Source organism: Ostrea edulis, chromosome 8 (assembly GCF_947568905.1).
Source record: "Ostrea edulis chromosome 8, xbOstEdul1.1, whole genome shotgun sequence".
Taxonomy (NCBI): Eukaryota; Metazoa; Mollusca; class Bivalvia; order Ostreida; family Ostreidae; genus Ostrea; species Ostrea edulis.
The window spans coordinates 51,778,663-51,804,946 of NC_079171.1; the positions used below are offsets into that span (position 1 = coordinate 51,778,663).

Consider the following 26,284-nt stretch of genomic DNA (forward strand, 5'->3'; position numbering starts at 1 on the left):
CAATAACACACATTAATCTTTGTTGTCAAAAACAAATACTAAACTATCTATAATGAGCTTCTGTCATGATTAATTAACCTTTAATTTCTCAATATACGAGAGACTATAGATTTTGATCATTTAAAGTGGAAAACAAAATTTGGTGGGAAATTGTAAATCAGTCCCTTTAAAATTACATACATTGATGAACATGCAGCTCTACATTCAGAAGATTTGGTGACAGATGGAGAGAAAATATAAAAATTGTCTGCCTCTGTAACAGAAAAGCCTCAGAAGGCATATTTTTGACAATATAGTTCTATGGATCTTAAATTAAAAAGTTATGTAAATCTGTCATAATTTCAACGTTTCTGAAAATAATCAGAATTTACAAATTTATACATCTCAATGTACTTTTGTTTCAGATCATGGAAACGAAATTCAATTTAACGGAATCGGAGAAAAAAGTAATGGAGGAGTTTTATACTCCTCCATTACTTTCACTAAATGATGCAGCAGCCATAGAAAATTACAAGAGAATATCAATAGGGCCAGTGGAAATCCTGGAAGTATGTATTTTGCATATTCCAATAAATATGCAACAATCTAATCGAGAAACGTATCGGCACCTCGGCCTTGGTGTTTGATTAATTTAATAGCAGAGGAATTAAAGAGAACGATGCCAGACCAGACACCCGAGATCGAGACCCTCCGAGTGTAGTATCTTCACGACATGTACATCAAAATACGAGAAAATGCGTAACCTTTAATCTGGACAACAATGAAGTGTATCTGTTACCCGAAGAAGATCGAAAAAGTACCTGGATGACTGTAGCCGCCGATCGCAGTTGTGTTAAGTAGGGCCATAGAAATATATCAGGGGAAAAAAGCGTTAATAAACAGATCAATTTGTGACAAATTCTGTAAACACAACCCTTTTATACAAAAACAATATGTATATCTCATTAAGTGCATATTGACCTCTTATACATTTTTCACCAGACCGACAGTCTCTACATCAACTCTGTATCACGTGATCAAACAACAAGATAATAAAGTGCATCGCCACAGTACATGATACGCCCGTCAATCATTATTTAATTATCACAAAACAGAGAAGAGTGGATGAAAGAAAATCATGTCAAACTTTAATAGTAAAAAGATCTAAAATGATTTTTCCATTCATAATGCTATATGTACTTCTCTCTGCTGTAGTTTTTTTTTAATGAAAACAAATAGTGCATTTTTATATTTTTTCAACTGGTAGTTTTGGATTTAAAGAAATGCCAAATCTGCAGCTTTGCTCATTGTATATCTTTTTATTGCCACATCTGACTAAAACATCAAATTACTTGTCATTAAAATATGCCTATATACATATTGCAACCATCTGTTCATCTTACTCAGAAATGACACTCTGCATGTTGGTTGCTAAGAAAAAAAAATAAAAAAATTATATTGTACAATGTCAAATTAATTTTGATACCTTCATTTTGAAAATAAAGGCTAGCCACCAAGACAGATCACTACTAATTAAGAGGCTTAGATTCCTTCTGCCCAATTCCCTAGAGATATAGATAACACCTGCTTGATCAGAGATGCTCTACCAGAAGTGATTAAGACAGTCTTCTTACACTAAACCCATTAGTTAATCTTATCAAAATGCCCTCTGCATGCTACCCCCATGGGACAAGTGGAATTTCTCTTGTTACTGTTAGAAACAAAAGAAACATTATAAAGGCTTAAAAAACTGTACAGTATATCTTAAAAAATATGTATTTCCTTGATGTAACATTTTTGAATAAGGTTACCAAACAAGAGTCACCTTGGTCCATATCAGAAGACTTTCTATACATATTTGCATGTAAAACCGTAGTCCTTATTATGGCCCCAACCTACCCCTTTAGGCCATAGTGTTTGCAAACTTGAATCTACACTATGTCAGAAAGCTTTCATGTAAATGTGAACTTCTTTGGCCCAATGAAGTTCACGAGAAGAAGAAATTTGAAGATTTTTCCTATATATTTGTATGTAAAACTTTGATCCCCCCTTGTGGCCCCATCCAACCTCCTGGGGCCATGATTTGAACAAACTTGAATCTGCACTATATCAGAAAGCTTTCATGTAAATATCAGCTTTTCTGGCTTAGTGGTTCTTGAGAAGAAGATTTTTCCTATATATTTGTATGTAAAACTTTGATCCCCTATTGTGGCCCCCATCCGACCCCCGGCAGCCAGGATTTTAACAATTTAGAATCTGCACTATATCAGGACACTTTCATATAAATCTCAGCTTTTCTGGCTCAGTGGTTCTTGAGAAGATTTTTCCTATATATTTGTATGTAAAACTTTGATCCCCTATTGTGGCCCCATCCGACCCCCGGGGGCCATGATTTTAACAATTTAAAATCTGCACTACCTAGTAAAGCTTAACTATAAATTTCATCTTTTCTAGCCCAGTGGTTCTTGAGAAGATTTTTTAATGACCCTACCCTATTTTTACCTTTTCTTGATTATCTCCCCTTGGAAGGTGGCCTGGCCCTTTATTTTAACAATTTAGAATTCCCTTTACCTAAGGATGCTTTGTGCCAACTTTGGTTGAAATTGGCCCAGTGGTTTTTGAGAAGAAGTTAAAAATGTTAAAAGTTTACAGACAGACGGACGGACGCCGGAATATGGGTGATCAGAAAAGCTCACTTGAGCTTTTAGCTCAGGTGAGCTAAAAACCATTAGATCTGAAGGGATTGTACCCATTAAAACATACACTTTTTAAAAAAAATCACCTTAATTAAATGTCACAGTGACCCTAAAGTAGGGTGTGGCACACCTTCTACCTGAGATGCATTATTTGACCAAGTTTGGTGATTCTAGGTTTCATAGTTTTCAAGTTACGAGTCGGACAGGGTTTTGCCATATTTGGTCATATCTTCTTAATTAAAAGTCACAGCGACCTGGTTTTAATGTGTGACACACCTTCTACCCAAGATGCATCATCTGACAAAGTTTGATTATTCTAGGCCTCATAGTATTTAAGTTAAGAGCCGGACACGAAAAAGCTAACAGACGGACGGACATGAAGGCCATAACATAATACGTCCCGTCCTAAGACGGGCGTATAAAAACGTATCGTTTATCTGGCACGATATCCAGCTATCAATGCAAGTTGAAGTTAATATAACTTTAAAGCATATTAATTTCTTAATTTGAAAAGTGCTGAGAGCAAGTTTATTGTGACTTGTAACATGTCTAATTTTTGCATTGAATATGCAAGATGCAGCGATTTTTGCACATACGAAGTTGAATCTAGCCTGCAAAACATATTTTCTGTTGAAGCTAGAACTGCTCCCCTAACTTTCCTTTGGCACTGAAGTTCCCATGTCACATAAAGCAAACATCTTTCATTTAAAAACCTCGGGGTGTCGTGCCCATGATGAAATTTTTATGTACGGAAACCCTGTTTATGCAAATAAGTTCATTGTGAAAGTAACTATACGTGTATATTTGGGGCGACATCAAAATCACAATATAATATGGATATTACTTTAGCATGTATGCTATATAAAGAAGAAATTGAAACTTTTTTCAATATCAAAGAGAATTAATATAACCCATTTGACAGAAACTTTTACACGATTGCAGTTTACCGTTTGACAGCGGTGGTAAATAATGAAACAATATTTTGACATTTCCAACCACAAAAGGACTGTAGATATGTACGTCATGACCTTCGTCATGATGTATTTTTCATTGTGACGTCGTGCAATATGCCAGTGCGGTAAAGTATATTTATGTACAGCACTGGTATTAAAATTTTTATGGGGAAAACCTTAACTCAACCGCGATCGATTCCAAAAAAGAATTCAGAGTGTGGAGAACATTTTAAAACCTATCTTAGAAAAACTTTTCATTTCTTTGAATGCAACATGAATAAAACATTGTTTAAAAACATAGATTGTGTTTGTCGAGTCTCTCAGAGGAAAGAATTATTTTATTACTCGGAAGAAAAATCCTAAAAGTGGATTGACAACCAGGTAGAATAGGGTGTTTTCTATTGTATTACAGGTTATTGGTCACTTTTATAGCTGTACATATAATAGTTTAAGTGCCTGTGTTAGTGGATTTCACCCCGACTCGAGCTCTTTAATCTCCGTTTCTTTGAAGACTATACGTCGTAGCAAAATAAAACTAAGCTTAACGAATTCAGCGTCTCAGAATCGATCAGATATAATCTCCAATTCAAAGAAATTGGATGTATAGAAAAAGAAAATGAGAAAACACTCTCCTCTCGAAAACACAAATATGGCATTTTGTCGGTCGCTATCTTGGCTTGTTTTCGAAGAGGTCCGCGCTCTCTCGTTATATAACGACGTTCTTAGCACTTCGCTTCACCGGTGACCCAGTAACAACATTTGAAGATTTTTAAGAACAATGTCGGAGAGCGGAGTAATCTTTGCCACCTTGCCGGGAATCAGATACCGGCTGCAGCTCGTTACCGAGTGGAACACCGGTGGGGGATGGGAAATCAGGAGCACCCGGGAATTGGCACAGTTTAGCCCTCTTGATAGCGCTGGGGCTATGGAGCTCGTCAACCAAGTGAGGCGGCGTTATGAGCGCCCTGGACGGGGTCGCACCCGTCGTAGGACAGCCGGCATGTCCACCACCCCCAGCCAACAGACAGCCCATCTCAACTCGGACCCTCGGAACAGCCCTCGCCATCGATACTGGAGGGGTACTTGCCCTAATCGATATCGCCCACTAGCCCTAGAGCGAGCCTGGAAGCAGTGGTGCTCCAAACACCGACACCCCCGTCAACCCCTGCGATACCTCGAGCACGACCTCGCGGTGCCGTTCGTGTCCTGCCACTCCACACAACACCGGCATCAGCAGGACAGCCGACAGAACACGAGACCGCCGTCCCGGGGTGGGCAGATCGACTACCATCGGTCTGGTTTACCTGCCCCATCTGTCTGCAAGACTCCAAACACTCGCAGCTAGAGTGTAGCCACTGTAAACAACGGGCGGTGTGCTGCGAGTGTGTGGTCCAGCTGGAGAGAGGACGATACAGGCGGTGTCCCCTCTGCATATTCATCGGGGTGTAGAAAGGCACAGCTACAGAACAAAATCCCCGGCCCTTTATAGGGCCACCCACATCTTTTGAAAAGATGATGTTTATCACAATGATTGAGAAACATACACAAATTAACACCAGTTGCACTTTATTTTCGCCCAAACTTATAAGTATGTTTTAATGACAATATATAATTGTTAATCATACCTACAAGCAAAATCATGAATAAATTGTCTGTAATGAGTCCAATTTCCTCCCGCTAAGCCACAGCCAATCTTATAAGGGAAGACTAAAGTCTTGTACGATAAATTTCCCAATTCACGTAAACATTGTCGAAACCATATTTCTCGCTGTTTGTGTGTATCTCGATAGCGGGGAATACGCTGAATTCCTTTTCCATAATCCCACTGGGCTAAGAAACAAATCACATCAGGATCGGTAGCATTTGATAAGATGCGTAACGTGCCAGGAATTCCTCGATCGACTTCTATAGCTAGATTTCTATGGCCTAAGGGTTATCGTGTAGCATAGAGATTCGCCCATGGAAATTTGTCGGCAATACTTTGACTTAACCCATGAGGTTTTACCGTTAAACAATTGCATTGCTGTACAAGCGCATCCACTGTTATACTCAGTAAATCGCCATGCACATAAGTCACACTCACGTTTATGAACTGTTGCTTGAATAAGACACTATACATATCATTTTGGAATGACAATATACACTTGTTTATCTTATCTCCAAGCAAAGTCTTGAATGAATTATCTGTAACGAGTGGAATTTCCCACTAAACCACAGGCAATCTTAGAAGAAATGGCTAACGTCTTGTACGATAATCTGCCCAAAATTCGCAAGCACTGTTGAAACCATAGTTCTCGTTGTTCACGGGGGTCTCGATACCGCGGAATACACCCTTTCCCGTAATCCCATTGTCCTAAGAAACAAATGACACCGGGCTCTGTAGAACGATGTAAAATGTATAAACTTCAAGGAACTCCCCGATCCAGGGTTGTTCTAGGAATTGCCAGTCTTTGCGTCAGGGCCAAATTATTCCGGCGAGCAATATTTCCATTTGCCAATAAATTATTCTGTTGCACAATAGCATCCACCGACATAGAAAATATATCTTCTTCCACATAAGTCACGCTCATGATTTGTTTTTGTGGAGTGTCGATGCTACAGCTTTCGTTTTCATAAGTCACACTCACGAGGTGTGTTTGTTGAGTGTCAATCACGAGGGTTTCTTTGATAAGGGTTCGGGGGCCTATCAAAAGTGGCATTAAAATATGATAAAATAGGTTTTTTCTCTATCGATCTAACTATCATAGGGGTTTCTACTACCTCACAGACGTGAGAAATGAATCATGAAAGGGGTCGAGAAGAAACATCGAGCCTCGACTCAAGCTCTTTGATCTCTGAAAACTATGCGCCGTAGCAAAATAAAATTAAGCTTAACGAATTCAGTCTCAGAATCTATCGGATAAAATCCTCAATTCAAAGAAAATGAATGTGTAGAAAAAGAAAATGAGAAAAAACTCTCTTCACGAAAGCACAAAATTCGCCATTTTGACGACCGCCATCTCGGCTTCGTCTCCGAAGCGAGGGATGTTTTCGAGGAGGTCCGCGCTCTCTCGTTATGTACCGGCGCTCTCCGCCAGTTCGCTTCACTGGTTATCCAGCAAGCCTGTAAAAGATTTTGAGAAGACAGAAGATTTTGAGAAGATAGAAGATGGCGTATTCGCTCCTAGCAAGGATAATGGCGAGGGTCAATCCGGTGGAGAGGACACTGTGGAAGTGATCCATGTAACATTGTGATCAAGTGTTGATACCTTTAGAGTGACAGAAAATAAAATTAAGGTGGCTGCCCGAGAATGTGACACGATAAAGATCCCTTCCTGCTCAATGGCCATAAGCGCCGAACATAGGCCTAAATTTTGTAGCCCTTCACCGGCAGTGGTAACGTTTCCATATTGTGAAATAGTCTCGAAAGCGACGTTAAACAATATTCAATCAATCCACCTAGGAAAGGTGCTATTGAATAGTTAGTTCTATTAATCTTGTTATCGATCTGGATCTACTGTAAACGACGTTTCTCGGAAGGCATTATGCAAGACTGACGTAGAATGACCCTATACTTTGACAGTTTCTACCAATGTTTACAGTTATCGCGTGGTTGCAATTATCGGATTAGACACAAGTAATCACCAACGATCTGTTTAATTACCTGGTCAAATACTGGTTATGATCACAATCGGCAAATAAACGAGCTTAACAAAAAAGTAACATTCTTATTAGGAAGTAGTTCCGAATTTAGGATCAGAAATAAACGATTTTAAACAACATACAGTAGGCATCCATTTAATTACACCAATAATATTTCATAATATGACTAAACATTCAGAAACTTCTACAAGATTTCTATAAAAAGCTGTTGACAGAGATGTAGTGCGAGTAGCGCACGGACCTCTGGTAGAGAATGGCTAGAAATGTGACATTTCCCCGGGTTTCCTTATTATTGCTTCATGTATTTGAAGGAAATGTATTTGGCATATAATATAGATGTACGGTAAATACATAACATTTAGTTCTTTGGTCTTATCATAATGACTGTCCCTTTTACCGCTATGAATCGTTGTAATTCATCATGACAGGGTAATTCACACACGTCAGAGCACACTCCGCGTACTCCACGTTCAGGTTTGTATGACAAGAGACAGTGTAACGCCAGTCTCCAGTTACTCGTACAGTTACAATGTTTATTGCCGTCATTATCTGGTCACGTGCAGAGAACATCTTCCCATTGTGGAAAGTCAATATACCTCCTACCATGGCGTATACTGTTATGATTATGTATATTGAGGGTTTATAAATGACAAATTATTAATTATCAATCTATTTCCATATATTTGTTCTCTTAATTTTTGGTCTTGTTTGACATCTGTAATTGAAGTTTAATTATTTCATTTGATGTTTAGAAAGGGCATTTTTGCACATGTTAGCAATTTCTAATCCTTGACATCTCTTTCCTGTCTCAAGATATCAATGTCATTTACTCATACTTGTTATCAACTTTATGGTTAGATCTTAGGATTGTGTTCTTTGAATTTGTTATGCTTAGCTCTACCTAATTTCAGTATTGTAAATTAATGTCATACGGCTTTTCCCTGTTCTTGCAACTTTATTATCCTTAAGTTAATTGGCTGGTCAGTACGAATGTGGGCGGAGTTGTCAAAGATTAGATGTGTGTGAGTTTGTATGTGAGTCAATCTTCGAAATTTCTTTGTTAAATTCAGTTTGTTTCTAAAATGTATTTGTGAATTAATATTTTTGGACTTATAATAAATTCTGAACTTTTTAAAACCGTTTTATCATTTGCAACAATATTACAATACATTACTATCATAAGGTGTATTAGTGTGCTTGGCGATTCAGATTCTAATGTCCTGTATCATAAGATATATTATATATCAATAAACCAGAAACTATGCCACTCTTCGTTCTAAATCTTCAACCATCGACAATATTACGTACGAACTATCATTTTACCACACCTAGTCCGCTAATTACATCGATCGTATAATATTTCGTGAATAAGCGGGACAAACTTGCGGATATGGTATTTACACGTAACAGCTTCCCTAAAACCCTTACCTGGCTAAACAAATACGTAATAAATATTCAATGAGTAGTATTTATGATCAAATATATTTTGCATTACTCAACTCAATTGTTTCGGCCTAGCTTTTGTAGCACATTAATTTAATAGGTTATTTCTCTCATGTTAACGTAATAAAACAGCCACAGTGGTCTGGAGGTTAGAGCGGTTGCCTCGCGGTTCGAATGCCGACAGCGACATGTTAAGGTGGCTCACTACACCCAAAAATAGTTTCTCAAATCAGTACGAATGAATTTGATTATAAAAGATATGATGATATACAATAAGTATATATGCCAAATCGGCAAAAAATAAACAAATTTGGATAATAACATGATTATCAAAAAAATATATATTTCAACACATGAATAAAATACTCTGGGGGATTTGAACTCGAGATCTGCGGCTCACCAGGCCTATGCTTTACCGAATACGAATCCAATATCACAATATCCGTTATCCTGTACAGACCTAAGATAAGACACAACTCCAATAGCTTTTCATGCAGTTCATCAGATGAAGTTTTGTTCATTGACGTTGACACATACATACGAGGTACTCTAAATTGTTCAAGTAAATTCAGTGAGTTTCTCCAAGTTTCCCATTCTTTTCGTTTTTGTTCAAGAAGTGGTTCATCCCAACCAACTGCCTGCGATGTAAGGTCCCTCAACAACCACTTTCCTTGGATCAATACAGGGGCCACAAAACAAAGTGGATCATATACACTGTTTAAGGTGGATAAGACGCCCCGACGGGTGAAAGGTTTCTTCTCGTCAGCGATACGGACGGCGAAACAGTCACCCACTAAATCCCAGTACAGCCCTAAGCTTCTCTGAATGGGAAAGCTGTCCGAGTCTTAAGTCGAGATCCTTCAAATCCCGAGCCAGATCGTCCTTTGGAGGTTCAGACATGACCTCACTGTTGGAGGCGAACTTGTGCAATCTTGCATTTCCGGCTTCCATCAGGGTTCTCTGGGTCCATTTCAACAGACTTGTCATCTCTTCGCTGGTGTGTACAGATACGAGACCGTCATCTACATAAAAATGTCTGAGAATGAAGTACTTTACATCAGGGCTGGAATTTTCTGCACATTTACGAAGACCATATATTGCCACAGAAGGCGAGAGAAAATTCCCGAATACATGAACTGTCATGCGGTATGAAATAAGTTCCTTTGTCAAATCATTGTCTTTATGCCATAAAAATCTGAGAAAGTCTCTGTCTTTCTTCAACACGGAATGAGTAAAACATCTGTTGGATGTCTGCTGATGCTGCTATACAGTTTTTCCTGAATCGTAGCAGCACACCCAGTAGCGAATTGTTCAAGTCTGGACCTTGAAGTAGTACTTTATTTAAGGAAGTATCGCCAAATTTCGCTGATGAGTCAAAAACACAACGTATCTTTTCAGGTTTACGAGGGTGATACACCCCAAAGACAGGCAAGTACCACGATTCAACCGTTTCATCTAGTTTCGGAACAATTTCAGCGTGCTTGTTGTCGATGAGATTCTGCATGAATTCCAGAAAATGCTTACCTTTGTTTCATTGGATTCAAGACTTCTGTCAAGTGTCTTTGCCCTGTGTAAAGCCATTGGAAAGTTGTTCGGTAACCTTTCCCTATTTTGTTTGAATGGCAATGGCGCAGACCAATTACCTTGATCATCCTTGCGAAATTCCTTATCCATAGTTTCCAAGAATATCTTGTCTTCAACTGATTTACCAGTCATATCGTCATTTTCAATACTATCGAACACACCATCACCTAGTTTGATGGTATCACAGTCAAAGTTGTCAAACTTGTTTTTGTTACCTATGACCTCACGAACGCTGAGAACGTTAGGACAGGGCTTAAAAAGTGATGGACGTCCGTCAGCTCAAACATAGGTTTTGAATATATTCACAGAATCTGGGCAATGTCTTTTATCTAAGCACACATCCCCTACTATTACCCATCCTAACTTTGTTTTCTGCGCATACGGAGAATGGGGTGGTCCAGTTCTTTGTTCCAGTATATGGTGAACATCGGGAAGGTCACGTCCAATGAAGAGAAGTATGTCAGCCTCTGTATCAATAGGTTCAAGTTTTGATTTAATATCCTGCAAATGTTCGTGATAACTAGCAATCTCCGGGGTGGGGATTTCCTCACGGTTGTTCGGAATTTGATCGCATTCTATGATGGTAGGTAGATCAACTTTATACGATCTGTCTAGTGACTCGATAGGCAGTCCAGTTGCTCGTCGTCCGCTCATCCTACTTCGGCCAGAACAACTCATCAAAGTGTATTTTTCCAACTTACAAAGAGATGTCGAACATGTCAAAAAGTTTCTTTCTCTCTAGAGTCCTATTGCTTTGTTCATCGAGCATGACATATGCTTTCAAAGGTTTATCCAAGTTGTCTGTGTGTGTTATGTAAACTTCTACTATTTTTGCACACGATTTACCTCTGAAGTCACCATTGCATACTTCCATGCAATATGTCTTAACAAGAGTGTCATTTTCACAAGTTTGTTCCCCTCCCTGCGAGTTTAGAGTTTTCTAGTTTTCGTGAATCAACAAAATGCATCCCAGTGCTGTGGTGCGTGCTCCTACAGTCCTGACACGAAACTAATTTCGGACAGTTTCGACTCATGTGATCCTTCGATTCAAGGCATTTATAACATATTCTGTTTTCCTTCACAAGTTTTCGTCGATCCTCAATTGTTTTAGATCTGAATGAACGACATTCATTTAAGGAATGGTTCGACTTATGAATCGAGCACTTAACCATTTGGTCCTTCTCGATTTTTGTCTTTTTTGCGGTTATCCGAGGTTTTTGATTTACTCGAACTGCTCGTGATGACACATTGTTGTTCTGATCCCGAGGCTGATCGTAGACAAATCCTGGATCATTCAATTGGGTCGCATGCTATGCAACATAGTTTACAAAGAATGAGAACGGTGGGAATGCTACTCCATTTGACCTCTTATAACTGGTTGTCTGTCATAATAGCTAAACAGTTTTTCGTATGTGTCATTTGCTTTCATTGACTCAATTTCGCTCAAAATGTCTTGTAAGTCATACAGTCGTTTTCTATCTTTATAACGAATATTTTTCAAGTCATTGAGTTTAGATTTGATAGACATTTCCGCAATTTCAGCACTTCCATAGCGTTCTTGGAGTCTTCTCCAGATCTTATGAAGACCTGCACTGGGATTGTTTATGTTATACTCTGAGCAAATTTGGACGATTCTGGTCCTAAATATTTCACCAGGCGTTCACTCTCTTCAAGACTGGAAATTGCTAGTTCTTTAGCGATGGCCTGAAAACTGATCTTCCATAATTCATATGATTCTGGTCTGTCGTTAAATCTACTGAATCGCGATATCAATAAGTCTTTCTTGAGCAAGAATCGAGACAGTTCACTTAGTGTTGCACTGTTTGGTTGCTCGGTATTTCTAGGTTGTACTCTTTTCTGTTGATGCAAATCAATAAAGATGGCTGGTCGTTGTTCATTGTCATAATTTCTATGAATTTCGGCATTCACATTTGTCCTCACAGAATGAAAACTCAATGCAGGAGATGCTTGAATTCTCTGATTCACAACAGGTTCTTGAACAATTAGGTTGTTTGTACTTTCTCGTCCTCTACATGCTACTTTCCCTGGGTAGATGTATATCATGTATTGAACCTATGCCTTGCTGAGACTCGGACTTCTCCATTACAGCCTGGTATTCTGCGGTTGCAACGGCTGCTTCTCTACGTTTACTCAAAAGTTTGAATGTTCGTTTTTCTAAGAGACATTTCTGCTTCAGCTCTCTTCAACTCTGTTTCTTTGGCAGCAAACTCAAGCGCTGCTCTGGCTGCTTCTGCTTTGGCCCTCATTCTTGCTGTATGCAAGGTAAAAATAACGAACAGTGATCAATCTCATAAGCAATACAACTTGTCAACAGTTGATGCTGCTGAGGAAAAATAAGTCGTGTAATGTCTACACGAAGAACATTATTAAAATATGAGGAAGGAAGTAGCGTATAATTGATGTGAAATTTTAATTGACAGGTCCGAAATCTTCCATACTAGTCTGAATTTCGCTGCTGTCATAGGCGAGAAACGACTCCGTGACCTGGACCGGTAAATGTCCTAGTAAAAATAAACAAGTGAAATCGAGAGAACGATGACGTATATCTTTCTTATTTTAAGAACCAGTGACTTGAAATTTGGCATGCAAGTAGTTAAAACATTAATCTATGCAAGGAAAACGACAAAATACGCATAGCTTACCTAGTTTAAGATTTTTTAGGCATTTGAAGCGAGTGGTTAGTTTTTATACGCCCGTCTTAAGACGGGACGTATTATGGTATGGCGTTCATGTCCGTCCGTCTGTCTGTCTGTCAGCTTTTTCGTGTCCGACCCGTAACTTAAATACCACAAGGCCTAGAATCATCAAACTTTGTATGTAGATACATCTTGGGTAGAAGGTGTGTCGCACATTAAAACCAGGTCACTGGGACTTTTCATTAAGAAGATATCCGTCTGTCCGTTCGTCTGTTAGCTTTTTCGTGTCCGACCCGTAACTTAAATACTACAAGGCCTAGAATCATCAAACTTTGTCTGTAGATACATCTTGGGTAGAAGGTGTGTCGCACATTAAAACCAGGTCACTGTGACTTTTCATTAAGAAGATATGGCCATATATGGCAAAAACTTGTCCGGCTCATAACTTGAAAACTATTAGACCTAGAATCACCAAAATTGGTCAACTAATGCATCTTAGGTAGAAGGTGTGTCGCATCCTACTTTAAGGTCACTGTGACATTTAATTAAGTTGATATAAAAAAAAATGTTTTAATGGGTACAATCTATACTGTTAACAATATGTGACGGGCGTATCATGTGCCGTGGCGGTGCACTTTATTTTTATCTGTGTCAGAGTTAGACCCCTTTCTATATTTATGGTATCACAGAGTTCGGGCTCAAAACGGGCCTAGCCCCTGTGGTTCATGCGGGTAACCAGCTGAATGTTTATTGATATACTCTGAAAAGAATAAAAACCCTTAACCTGAAAAGTGTTGGAAGCAAATGCAAACTCAAACTAAACATGCTATAATTTAACAACACATCAACAGTCATTAGCAAATTACCGGGATTGTCCACATTCTTATATATATCATACCGTTAATATTCAAGACAGAAATTGTTCCCCGTACTTTTCAAACGCATAAATATATCTAGATTATATAAGAAAAATTCATATTGCTTTTTACAGTAGATGAACCTGAATTTTGCCACTGTTTCTTATGGTGGTATAGTTCTGCCTCCCACTTGTCAGATAATTATGTCGACTTGTCAGATCTTTTTGTTGACTTGTCAGATAACTATGTCGACTTGTCAGATCTTTTTGTTGACTTGTCATTTATTCATGCGTTTAAATAATCAACATGAAAATGTGTCCATGCCCAGTTTATGCCATCCAGTTGACAACATATTTCTGACAAGTCTACATAAAGATCTGACAAGTCGACATGAATATCTGAAAAGTCGACATAATTATCTGACAAGTCGACATTATTATCTGACAAGTCGACATGTAGAGTATTATCGGCAAGCAATGGAGTTAGGAAAGGCAACACCTTAGCATACTTGTACTCCTTGATATTTTGGGCACCGTCACCACTTTTTGTTTTCGTTTTTCGACGAAACTTGGTCAAACAATCCCGCACATTTTTCCACCGAGTCTCCACTTCTTTTACTGAAAAATTAGTACATTCTTGTGTTATTTTTTGCAGATTCCTGTCTACTGGTGATTCATATAAGACAATCAGCTTCAGTTATCGCATAGGGGTTGCTACAGTGTCAAAAATAATTCGTGAGGTTAGCGACGCAATTTGGACACGTCTGCAACCATATTATCTGCCTGTACCATCGGAAGCACAATGGCTCGAAATATCCCAAGGATATATCATTCGATGGAACTTTCCAAACTGCCTGGGAGCTTTAGATGGGAAGCAGGTACTCATCCAAGCCCCACCTAACTCGGGATCGAAGTTCTTCAATTACAAGAAAACATTTTCGATGGTTTTATTTGCACTAGTGCAACGCGGGAAAATATAATGATACCTGTAGGTGTTATTTAGTGAATAATTGGATAGTTAAAAATACCGTATTTTGTATTTCTTTAAGTGCATGTACTTTACTTGTAATCTGTGTTTATATTACTATTATATGTATGTATGTTATATGCAGGACCATATTGAAAACAAGCGTTATCACTAAATGTGTATTCCTGGATAGAAAAGGCTTTATTATTATTATACATCAGATTTTGTGTCAACTTTACCATTACTTTAAAGGAATAATTTTCTATAGGTCGAAACGCGCGACCATTTTGTGACGACAGAAAGTAGGCGGCGCTTTAAACTGGTAGGCCTACAGAAACAATGTAGACAAGCGTGGGTTGTAAATCAGGTGACAATGAGATCGCATATTATATTGAAGATCAATCGCGAGAGGCCAGACTACGGTATAAACAGAGACTTAAGAATAACAAAGACCTTGATTCATTGCCAGACCCGTACAAATTGTCAAGTAAATGGGTAAACGACATGTCAGTTTGGCCAGACATTACCTTCGGCGATATTTACAGCTACCTGACTGACTGTATCTACAAGTCGTTGGACGCTTTCATTTCAAGTAAGGATTAACAACATCATAAACTAATGCAAATTTTAATTTTAATTAATTTGAAAAGAATAGTTTAGAAAAGTTGTGAACATGGAATTCTACCTGTACAATATAAATTTAGAAATTCAAATTGATTGATTGTATCTTGCTTAACGTATCGCTAGAGTATTTTTCAATCATATGGATACGTCACCAAGACTGGTGAAGGACTTCAAATATAGTCCTATCCTCGGCGCTTATGGCCATTGAGCAGTGAGGGTTCTTTAGCGTGCCACACCTACTGTGACACGGGTCATCTGTGTTAAGGTCATCTCCGAGGACCCGTGACATTCACACCTAATGCCGAGCGTTTGGCGATGGAACTGTCACTGCCCATTTTAATGACTTCGGTCTGTCGCAGGCGGGATTCGAACCCCGATCTTCCGCATGCGGGGCAAACGCTCTTACCTCTCGACCAGCGGATCAAAGTTTTACATAACTAATAAATCTTGACTGTATTGTATCCCCCTAACTACCCTCCCCCCATCCCGACTCTGCATTGGGTACCCACTATATTGAATATCACTAGACATTTGAATACCTATATATACGCTGCCATACTGTAGCAACCCCACAGGAAACTTTCACCTTCATGGATATTGTAGAGTGAAGGTACACTTTATTACTGGTACGTTATAATCTGAAAATTACTCCATAAAACCATGCTATACTTCTCACTCCCCGCTCCCTTCCTTAACAATTGATTTCAATTTCATGGTATCTTGCAAATGTGCAGAAGAAAAATATTGAATGAACTGCAGAATGTATAATTATCTAGTCACACTGAAATTTACTACGGATAACATCCGTTTACCTGATCAGTATATAGGGCTCGCGGCTGGTGTGACCGGTCAACAGGGGATGCTTACTCATCCTCTGCACCTGATCCCACCTCTGGTGTGTCCAGGAGTCTGTGTTTGCCGAACTATTTTGTATTGCTTATAGGAGTTATGAGATTGATGACTGTTCTTTATCTTCACATGATTACATGTAAAACTTGTACGGTACCAATTTTGATGCACCAGATGCGCATTTCGACAAATAATGTCTCTTCAGTGATGCTCAACCGAAATGTTTGAAATCCGAAATAACTATGAAGTTTTAGATCAGAGTAAAAACAATATGTTCCCAAACTTTGTTTGGGGAACATAATAATAAGAAAAAACAGTACAATCACTAGAAGGTCTTCCGTTGGTAACGGAAGACCTTAACTAGAGCAAAGCTCGTTGCAAAGCAACGAGTAAGTCTTCCTTCATAACTGTGTGATTGATTTTATGTTGTTTTTGTCTCCTTTGAGAATTTTTTAATCATGTGGAGACATCACCATATACTGGTGATTGGCTTCAAATTTAGACCTTTACTTGGTAATTAGGGGCATTTAACTGTGAATGATGGCCAACATTGGCCATAACAGTGGGCCTTGGATTTTCAGGCTTTATCTGAATGGTTGATTCACTTCAAAGTATAAAACAAGCACCAACACTGGACAAAGACTTATCATATGCGAGTCTCTCAATGGTAAGTTTGGCCCTTTAACATGTATACTAATTTGGAAAAAGGTTAAATTACCCAGATCATGTTACTTAACATTAAAATTTAACTAATGAAAAACAGAAAATTGTAAATGAATTTCAATAAAATATTTGGAAAATCTTCTTTGCAAACTTTAACAGATATACCCTGAACCATTGAGGAAAACGAAAACATAAACCTTGCCTGGAACAATATGCACATGTAGATCAATTCCATGTTAAATATTACAGGACATCATTTTGACACACAGCACCAATAATGAAAAAAAAAAACTGGTGTTCAATCAAAGATATTTCACAGAACAATTGTTTCTATGGAGTGTTAAAAATAACGTCACAGATCATCAGAACTAATGTACAAACTAGTCGGTAGACAATTTCACAAAACTAATATACAACTACTAGCTCACGACTATCCAGTAAAACTTAAAGACCCCAATCTGTACACAACTAATATGTGGAAATAAATTTAACAAATAAATAATATAACGGTATGTAACTTTTACCTATCAAACACTTACGCATTCTTCCATTTGAAAACTTTTGTCTAAACATACAGAGAATTGTACAGTAAAATAGATAACACCAATTGGAATGTATTTAAATAATTATCCACACATCTCTAAAGCAATGATGGAGGTAAAAATCTTTGCAATTAACGTGGGCAGTAAATGAGACACTTCCATTAAGTTGACCACAGTACTACTTTTCTGCACATATCAATTGGCACACATCTACAGCAAGAGACTGTCATCAAGTGGCTCTTCATCTTCTTACTCTGCAGCTACCTGCATTTCAACAACCTGCTCTTCTTGTATTTCTTCCTCACTGAAAGATCAAACATATTCTGAAACTATTATTCATGTAAGATATGATGACAATATACTTGCTTCTCTAAATTAAAGTTTAATGCAATTTGATTTTCAGACAAGTATCAATAATTAATTTTACTTTTTTTGTTCACCTTTTTCCATCATTTGAAAACCAAATTATCACATGTCTTTTAGGGGAGAAAAATTGGAACCATAAACAACTATTAAAACTTACACTGATGTAACAATGATCCCCTTTCTCTTCCCCTTAACACATATGCTGTCGATGAATTCATGTGTTGGGAATAGGCTGACCAAATGGCATGGGGAACATGTTAAAACCTCACCATTCACAAAAATAGCCAAGCAGCTTCTGCAAAATATAAATTGCAAAATACAATCTGTAATTTTCTTTAAGGACATAAAAATGAAAAAAATTTCCATGGTAACTCACTTGAAACTGAGACAGGTATGTATGGAATCTTTTCCCATTTAAAAGGCAAATATTTTATGCAAATAGCATCTCTTATTTATCTATTCTATTATAAATGAAATTTCCATTCATTTTAAGATTATTTAGCCTCACAATAAATGGTACTTCAATTTTTAGACATCAAGAAGTCTGGTGTTGAGCCAATGCTCACTAGTAATACCCCGCTCTTATATGAATTTGGTATGGACAGACGTACAGATTAACAGGAAGTTGACATCGATTTGTACAGAAATGATCCCCACCATATGGCATACCAAAGCATCTACACAATCACTTAACCTGGAGACATACTGTCGCACTTAAAACAAATATGAAAATTCTTGATTTTAATAGATAAATAAATTATAAACCATGTGTTCAGAGCCGTTCGCTATTTTTTTTTAATGTAAAAGTACATGTATTTCACTTAGATATTTAGTACAAGCTGTTAAAAACAGTAATGAAATTCAAGTAATGCTTTGGGGTATATGTAGAATTTTTTCATCATTTCAAAAAATGAATGCACATACCTAACACAGTATAATATTTACTTTTAACATGTTTAAAGAACTGACTAATTATGAATCATGACAACAATTTTGTTAAACTAATCAAAATGGATTTTGCTTTCCGACACGACTGTCAAGGGAAAGTTTGTTTAACATGTTTAAGGAAATAATTTCACTATATGTTACTATATAGCTTTAATTAAATTAATCAAGTAACTAGACTCTCAGTAAATAATTAATGAAAGAGAAAATAAAAATTAATTCTTGGGCAAAAATTTGAGATCAGAAAAAAGACGCCTTATGCGGCATTTAAGAGAGAAAATTGACAGTAAACACACCTACCTCAAAATACACGTGGGTTTCACATGTTGACAAACATCCAGGAAGTTGCATCATGCGCACCTGAAAAAAGAATTCCCTTTAATTCAGTGGGACAATTCCAATAAAGTTATAATATTCCTAGTAAATGAGCCCAAAATTAATACTGTAGGCCTAAAATAGGATGCCGAAAAAAGAAAACAAGAACAGAAATTTTCTCTATATATAGAACTACAATTGACTAAGTTCATTTTGATTGGCTATTTCTTTGCGTAAGACCTTTAAGATGACTAAAAGTTAATGAAATTTGCAGAAAGATGTCTATTAGTTATTTATCTCTCATATACTAGTGCATCAAAATCTATTTTTGACCCTAAGGGATGAAAAATAGGAGATAACTCTTCCATACAGATTGCAGAGTTTTAGGCTAAATTTCTGGTCAAATTGATCTCCAGTATATCATTTTCAAAATACAAAAAAAATCTAATGAGTGAATTATTTAGGAAAAAAATTGTAATGATATGCAAGCTGAGATGTTGGAGTTTGTGTCCATCTGCATAAAAGTTTTTTCAACTCTAATTAACAAGCCCTAATTAACTAAGAAACAGGAAGTTTACTGATTTATAAGGAAGTAATTAACAAAAAATTGTCAATCTTAATTCTAAACAAAGTCAGGGACTGGAAAAAATGGTGCCAAGAAAGACTTCAATGACGTACCATGGAGCTTTGATAACAGTGATCACTGATAAATGGCTGGTGATTAAGATAAGTAGTTCTTTAGCAGTAGGAAATGATGAGGCTTTTCCATCAGTCATCAAAGAATGGAGTTTCTCTTAGAAGACCAGGCAGCTCTAAAATAAATAAACAAGATAAAAATTTACAATTCATAAACATGCACACCACAACACAATAGCATATTCTTAGAAAAGATCTGCAAGTGTACAGTTAAATAATAATCATGCCAAAGAAGGGACCAAAGTGGTTGCATCAACATCAATTCAAAAAAGGAAGTATTCCTCACAACAAGGGCCAGCATAGTACAGGGACCACCAGCCCAGTCCAATCTCTAGTACCCATAAGAAGGCTAAGTAAAGAAGAGTTTCAGGATGTTGTATGGCCACAGAAGAATGGAATGTTTGCAGTTACCGATGCTGAGAGCCGAAGCAGTGAAATGAAGATTTTGCGACCCGGACCAAGTGAAGTCCAGCCTGTAGACTCCAACATGGACGCTTTGTCAGATGACCCAAACTCAAAACCATACAAGGTACTTCACCAAGAGAAGACTGCTAAATTGTGGAATAATGCATTTAAAGAACACTCACAGAAGTTTCCAGACTGTAATGGTTCACTGGACTGGAACCAGCATGGGGAGGAAAAACGAGGCCTGGCATGGATCCTTTCCATCCGATGTAAGAAGTGCCACTATACAAGTCGCCGTGAAAAGATGTATCAAGAGGTGGGGAGATCCAGAAGGGGACGCAGAGCTGCACAGCTAAATGTGGCTATGGCTGTCGGTCACATGGGTACCAGCCTTACTACAGAGGGTATGCGTGGTATGCTTCTTGGCGCAAATATTGAACCAGCATCAGCTACCAACATGGAGCAGACCTGCAACAAAGTGGGAAAAATTATCACAGATGTGAATAAAACCAGCATGAAGAAAATAAGACAGGCAGGGTGATGATCGTCCACTAGACATTTCCCATTATACCAGTGATGGGGATAGTGCCGCTGCATCCGGGGCATCTGAAAAACAAGAACATGTCATCGAAAACCTTAAAGACTTGCGTCATTTCTTTGACTCTCAAAGAAAACAGACAGCTAAGGCGCTGTTCAGCAGTCACATGTTTCCCGGAAGATCCAAAGCCATAAAAGAATACATGCAGAGATTTGCCTTAGATCTGAAGCTTCGAAGTAGGACAGAGTACGAGAATTGCTACAAACACTACTCCGGAGACTTACCTTTGATGAAGCGGGCTATGTCTACTGCTGTCCGTTCTATCATAAGCTGCTACCAAGGACAGTGCGGGAAATCCTGTCAACTTCATTCCTTTTCCTGTCGCGGACTGAAAAGCAAGAAGTGAAAATCTTCAGTGTTGCCTGGTGACTTTGAATTAAACATGACAGAAGAAGACAAATGTTTGTTAAAAGACTGTATAAATTTGACTTTAGGACCAAATAATCTTGATAAAATTAAACATCATACTTCTACACAAAAATCTGAATCTTTGATTAGGGCATATTAAAAATCAAATCCAAAATGTATTACAAGTAGTAGAAATTTTGAAAGTAGAATACATAAAGTTGTGCACTCACTGAATGGGGGTCATGGAAAATCAACATTGGAACTTTGTGAATCTGTAGGGGCACCTGTTGTAAAAGGAAGTAGAGTGGTCCATCATCTAAAACAACAACAAAATAGGCAAATTTACTTTAAAATGAAACAAAAACTTTTAAAATATAAATATCAACGAAAATACTACAGATCTAAGAGATATCAGCTCTAAGATAAAAAATCAAAAGACACTTACAGTAAATCACTAACAGATCCAAAATTAAAAAGGAAGTTGTAAGTGTGAAAAAAAGGTCGGGGGCATTGATGATGTGTATCATTTGTGTATGTAATTTAAATGTATGAAATTTGTATTTAATACATATTCTGTAAATTGTGTTGCATGTAATAAATGTTATGTTTTATCATGCACTGTTTCTATTCAACTGCGTCTATGAGGATATGTTTAAATGATGTATAATCGTATTGTAAAATGTGACATTTTCGTATACGAGGAAGTCTGTACAAGTAAATTTGTTCTATTTTTTATTATTCATTTTAATAAAGTTATTTAAAATAATTATCATGTATTTCTTACCTATTTGATGAACACAACAAAGGTTACAGAGGTGATTGGTACAAATACGGGTGTCAAAACTCTCTGTTGATGACATGACAGCATCCTGCATTGTTTATCCACCATTATTGATCTTTAACAGGGGAGGCTACTCCTGAAATCAGAGAAATTGCAGTCAAAATGAACGTTACCTGTTACTCTTAAGGTCTCACACAAGGAAATAATTTCACTATATGTTACTATATAGCTTTAATTAAATTAATTAATTAAATAGATTGTCATCAGATAATTAATGAAAGAGAAAATAAAGATTAATTCTTGGGCAAAAATTTGAGATCAGAAAAAAGACGCCTTATGCGGCATTTAAGAGAGAAAATTGACAGTAAACACACCTACCTCAAAATACACGTGGGTTTCACATGTTAACAAACAGACTCCACACCATCCAGGAAGTTGCATCATGCGCACCTGAAAAAAGAGTTCCCTTTAATTCAGTGGGACAATTCCAATAAAGTTAAAATATTCCTAGTAAATGAGCCCAAAATTAATACTGTAGGCCTAAAATAAGATGCCAAAAAAGGAAAAGAAATTGTCTCTATATATAGAACTACAATTGACTAAGTTCATTTTGATTGGCTATTTCCTTGCGTAAGACCTTTAAGTGTATATTAATTGTAAACTTTGGCAGCATGAAGTGTGCATTTATGACTGAGAGAATAATTTAACTCTAGAGGCTAGCTTATAAATAATTAAAGATAAAATATTTCAACATTTATGACATTTGAGAAAGGTAATAATGGCTTAGAACACTTTTTTTTTTGGTAATTATGGTCACCTTTTTTTAAACATTAAACTTTACGACTCAACACTATACCAAGGTTAAAAAAATTTCTCTTGACAAACATATTTATCCATATGATATAATTTTGTAAACAAATGTTTGCAACTCATGTATTCATTCCAGAATATGCTTGTTTAAGTTTTGGGGTGCTCTAATCCAACATACCTCTAACTCTAACCCCTGTTTTTATATTGTGACATGTGCGGGGTTAGAGTCAGAGGTATCACAGATTTGGAGTGCTCAGAATATGTATTATGGGCACTTATGAATAAAATTGGGGGGAGGGGGGGGCAATACTACATGAATTTGGTTGCCCCTGGAAATTTTTTTGGAAAGTTTGTGCATGGGGCATTTCCGTTTTGGGACAAAACGACTTAGTAACCATTTAACATAAACAATATTTATAGTATTCTAGCCTGTGTATTGTTGAACTTTTGCATATTTTGTTTAAAGAATGACAGACAAAAGACTAATAAGGATTTGTAACAAATTCTTTTATCTTCATTCAAAAGTGGTAAAGTGGTTAGACAGTATCTTTCAAGAGTCATGAAATAAGGGACTCCTTACATAGTCCGAGATAACATACATACATACATGATGTTTAACATTTCATCGTGTAAAAACATTGCATTTTGTTAATTATTTAAATAAATTGGACATTAAATATCAAAATCGGAAAAAAGCCTGGAAAACGTCAGATATTTCGGACTACTCCTTATAATGCGAATGAATTTTGTCATTGAGTGAATGAAGACCGAGCATAAAAACAAGGTCTCATGTCACGCAAAAAAGATCTCCCTTTTCAGTGAACCTAGGACAGCAGAGAATAAATCTAAATTTGCACTCTCCTAATAGCATTGGTGGAGTCCATGAATGAAAATTTCACGAGGGAATTTTAACAAACAAATACACCTCTCCCACTAAAAACAAACTTTTAAAAAAATAGTAAAATTACAAGTATTTATAATGTAAAAGGTAAATCATGGGGAATTTGAGAATGTCATTAGAAAGCTTATGAACACAGTATCGACATTAAATAAAAATCAGTGTGCGTGTACGCAAAATACTGACATTTTAATACCACCCTATCTGTCTGTGTGGATTTTAGATAAGTAAAACGTTCTAACCTTTTTAGCAACGTCCAATTCCATCACACATTAAAGTGTCACCATTAACTTTTCCTTACTAGTTACAATATCACTGGGGACAGTTTATAAATATATCTGCACTGTATCTTTATGTGTTTATCAATCCATTGCAAATATGACCGTCAGAATTTTCTGGTAGTCGAAACATGGTAAACGATTCAGACAACAATATATCCTTCGTTAGTATTGACTAATGCTCCAAGTGCGTAATCGAGGGCAGTTCATGTGCTCGTAGCTGTACAATGAATATACATGTCTACATACGGTGATAAAATGTACACATCACAATTTGATTTCGCCATTCTCTGGCCTTCCCACAATGCCTCTCGTGAATGTTTACATCCAGGAGGGCCCGTAAAGACTTGCTCTGCACTGATAACATACATACATACATGATGTTTAACAGTTCATCGTGTAAAAACATTGCATTTTGTTAATTATTTAAATAAATTAAAAAAGAGAAGTCGAATCAAAACAATGTATCTAAATCAACTATCTAAGCACTACACAAGCATGAGGCCCCGAATCAGCTTGGCGGGCTTGTACAGACAACTTGTTCCTGTACGATTCTCACACATTTCTTTTATGAAATAGAAATAAATATAGCACAAAGCTTGTTTCTTATCATACCAAATGACAAGATTTGATATCCTAAAGATTATTTCATTCAAACTTTTTCAATATACGTCAACATTTTTAAGTATTAAAAAAACACGTTTATGATCTCCTGACCCCTAAATATAGGGGCCAGCCCCTTTTTCTTGATTTCATTCGAAAGCTCTTGTAATTACACACAACTTTTGTTCTATATGTCTTACCAAATTAATACCAGCTTAAAAGGTATTACACAAAAAGCAACAAAATTCTACGGGGAAAAAATTCTCAAAATTTGCCATCACATAGCTTCTGAAGTTAAAAAGTTTAGCCAATAATTTTAACTTCCTGCACAACTACAATACCTTACCTATATTTTCTCTAATTTTCTTGCTGATATCATTTGTAGTTCCTGAGATTTCTGCTGGACAAAAGACCCCCCCCCCGAAATTCAATTAAAGGGCAATAACTCGTAAACGGAGGTACATATCAAAAATTTGAAAAAACTGTTTTTAGGTCTTTATGCAATGTATCTACACTGAAAGTTTCATAATAATCAGATAAAAGGTTTCCGTGAAATCGCCTGTACAAAAAAAGCGGGGAAAAAATAAAATAATAATAAGAAACAGTAGAATAACAGAAGGGTCTTCCGAAGGAAGCTCGGAAGACCCTAATAAACAGTAGAATCACTATAAGGTCTTCCGTCTGGAACGGAAGACCTTAATAAGAAACGGAGCAAAAACAATGTCTCCGACACTTTGTGTTCGGAGACATAATAAGAAACGGAGCAAAAACAATATGTCTCCGACACTTTGTGTTCGGAAACATAATAAGAACTAGCAACTCATTACTAGTAATGAGTAGGTCTTCCGTTATACTACTTCCTGTCGAGATTGGAAGTTCAAAAGCCATTCAGTACAATTGAATGTTCATTTTCTTCACACATCCGTTGATGTTAAGGCCATCAGTGTAGGAAATAAACTGCAGTTCGGATTGCTTTAGTCAAATTTGGTTCCAGTTTTGTGAAATGCACCATTGCGCCTTACAAAAAAATAAAAAAAACAACCCACGTTATGATTAATTTAAGCGTCAAGTTTGAATTCATGAAATATCGAACTGAATAGAAAATTACTGAAGTAATGTGAACCAGAATAATTTTGGAACTCTTGTCAGTCCTACTTAAATTCAGTTTAATCATTAAAACAGAGATGTATCATTTTTGCAGTTTTTAATCACAAATATATCATTACCATGCATACGACAAGATGAAAGAGAATAATGTAAAAACAAAACATGTACTTTCATAAAATAGTCCTCCAATAGAATGTACAAAAAATGTTGACAGTAGGAATGTTAATTTTAAGTATTCTTAATGGCTGACATTTTACAAATATCGTACTTCAATTGACAAAATATCATGTCCCTTAGTTGGTTAAAGAGAGTCTGTTATGTTCGATAGTCAAAATGAAAATAAAAAAAATATAGGAAAGAGTGCCCCACCCAGGGTCCATTTAATAATGCAACATGAAAAGAAATTTATCTTGCTTCTTGAAGATTATGGTATTTGAGAAATACTATTGTCAAGGTTACAGGGAAGGCCAAGGTCAGAAAATGAGAAAGTTGAATATCTTTCCGATTTGCTTAAATGAAATAAGAGTTTGTATAATAAAAAAAAATGTTTAGTTTCTTCGAAATGAAGCTAAATGCAGACAGACATACAGAAAGAGAGACTGAAGACGGACTTGACAAAAACCGTATGTCCTGGTTATATTCAGGACAGGGCATAAAAATACTGTCACAGTTCAAGTTG

The 26,284-nt window shown here is 36.9% G+C and overlaps 2 long non-coding RNA genes across 4 annotated transcripts; both read right to left on the bottom strand.

The window, feature by feature from the left end:
* Window positions 1-17,487: 17,487 nt before the first annotated feature.
* On the bottom strand, window positions 17,488-18,063 carry LOC130049180 (uncharacterized). Its single transcript, XR_008797679.1, has 2 exons — window positions 17,979-18,063; window positions 17,488-17,759 (listed from the first exon to the last, which is right to left on the bottom strand). It is a non-coding gene; the product is annotated as an uncharacterized LOC130049180 (long non-coding RNA).
* Window positions 18,064-18,809: 746 nt separating this feature from the next.
* Window positions 18,810-24,730, bottom strand: LOC125661458 (uncharacterized). 3 transcript variants are annotated; one of them, XR_008797681.1, is made up of 7 exons: window positions 23,860-24,724; window positions 22,288-22,359; window positions 21,359-22,045; window positions 21,005-21,108; window positions 20,365-20,650; window positions 19,760-19,893; window positions 18,810-19,126 (listed from the first exon to the last, which is right to left on the bottom strand). It is a non-coding gene; the product is annotated as an uncharacterized LOC125661458 (long non-coding RNA). The 3 variants fall into 3 exon arrangements; XR_008797680.1 differs by having other exon boundaries at window positions 21,359-22,359; window positions 23,860-24,730; XR_007364892.2 differs by lacking the exon at window positions 22,288-22,359.
* Between the last annotated feature and the right edge of the window lie 1,554 nt (window positions 24,731-26,284).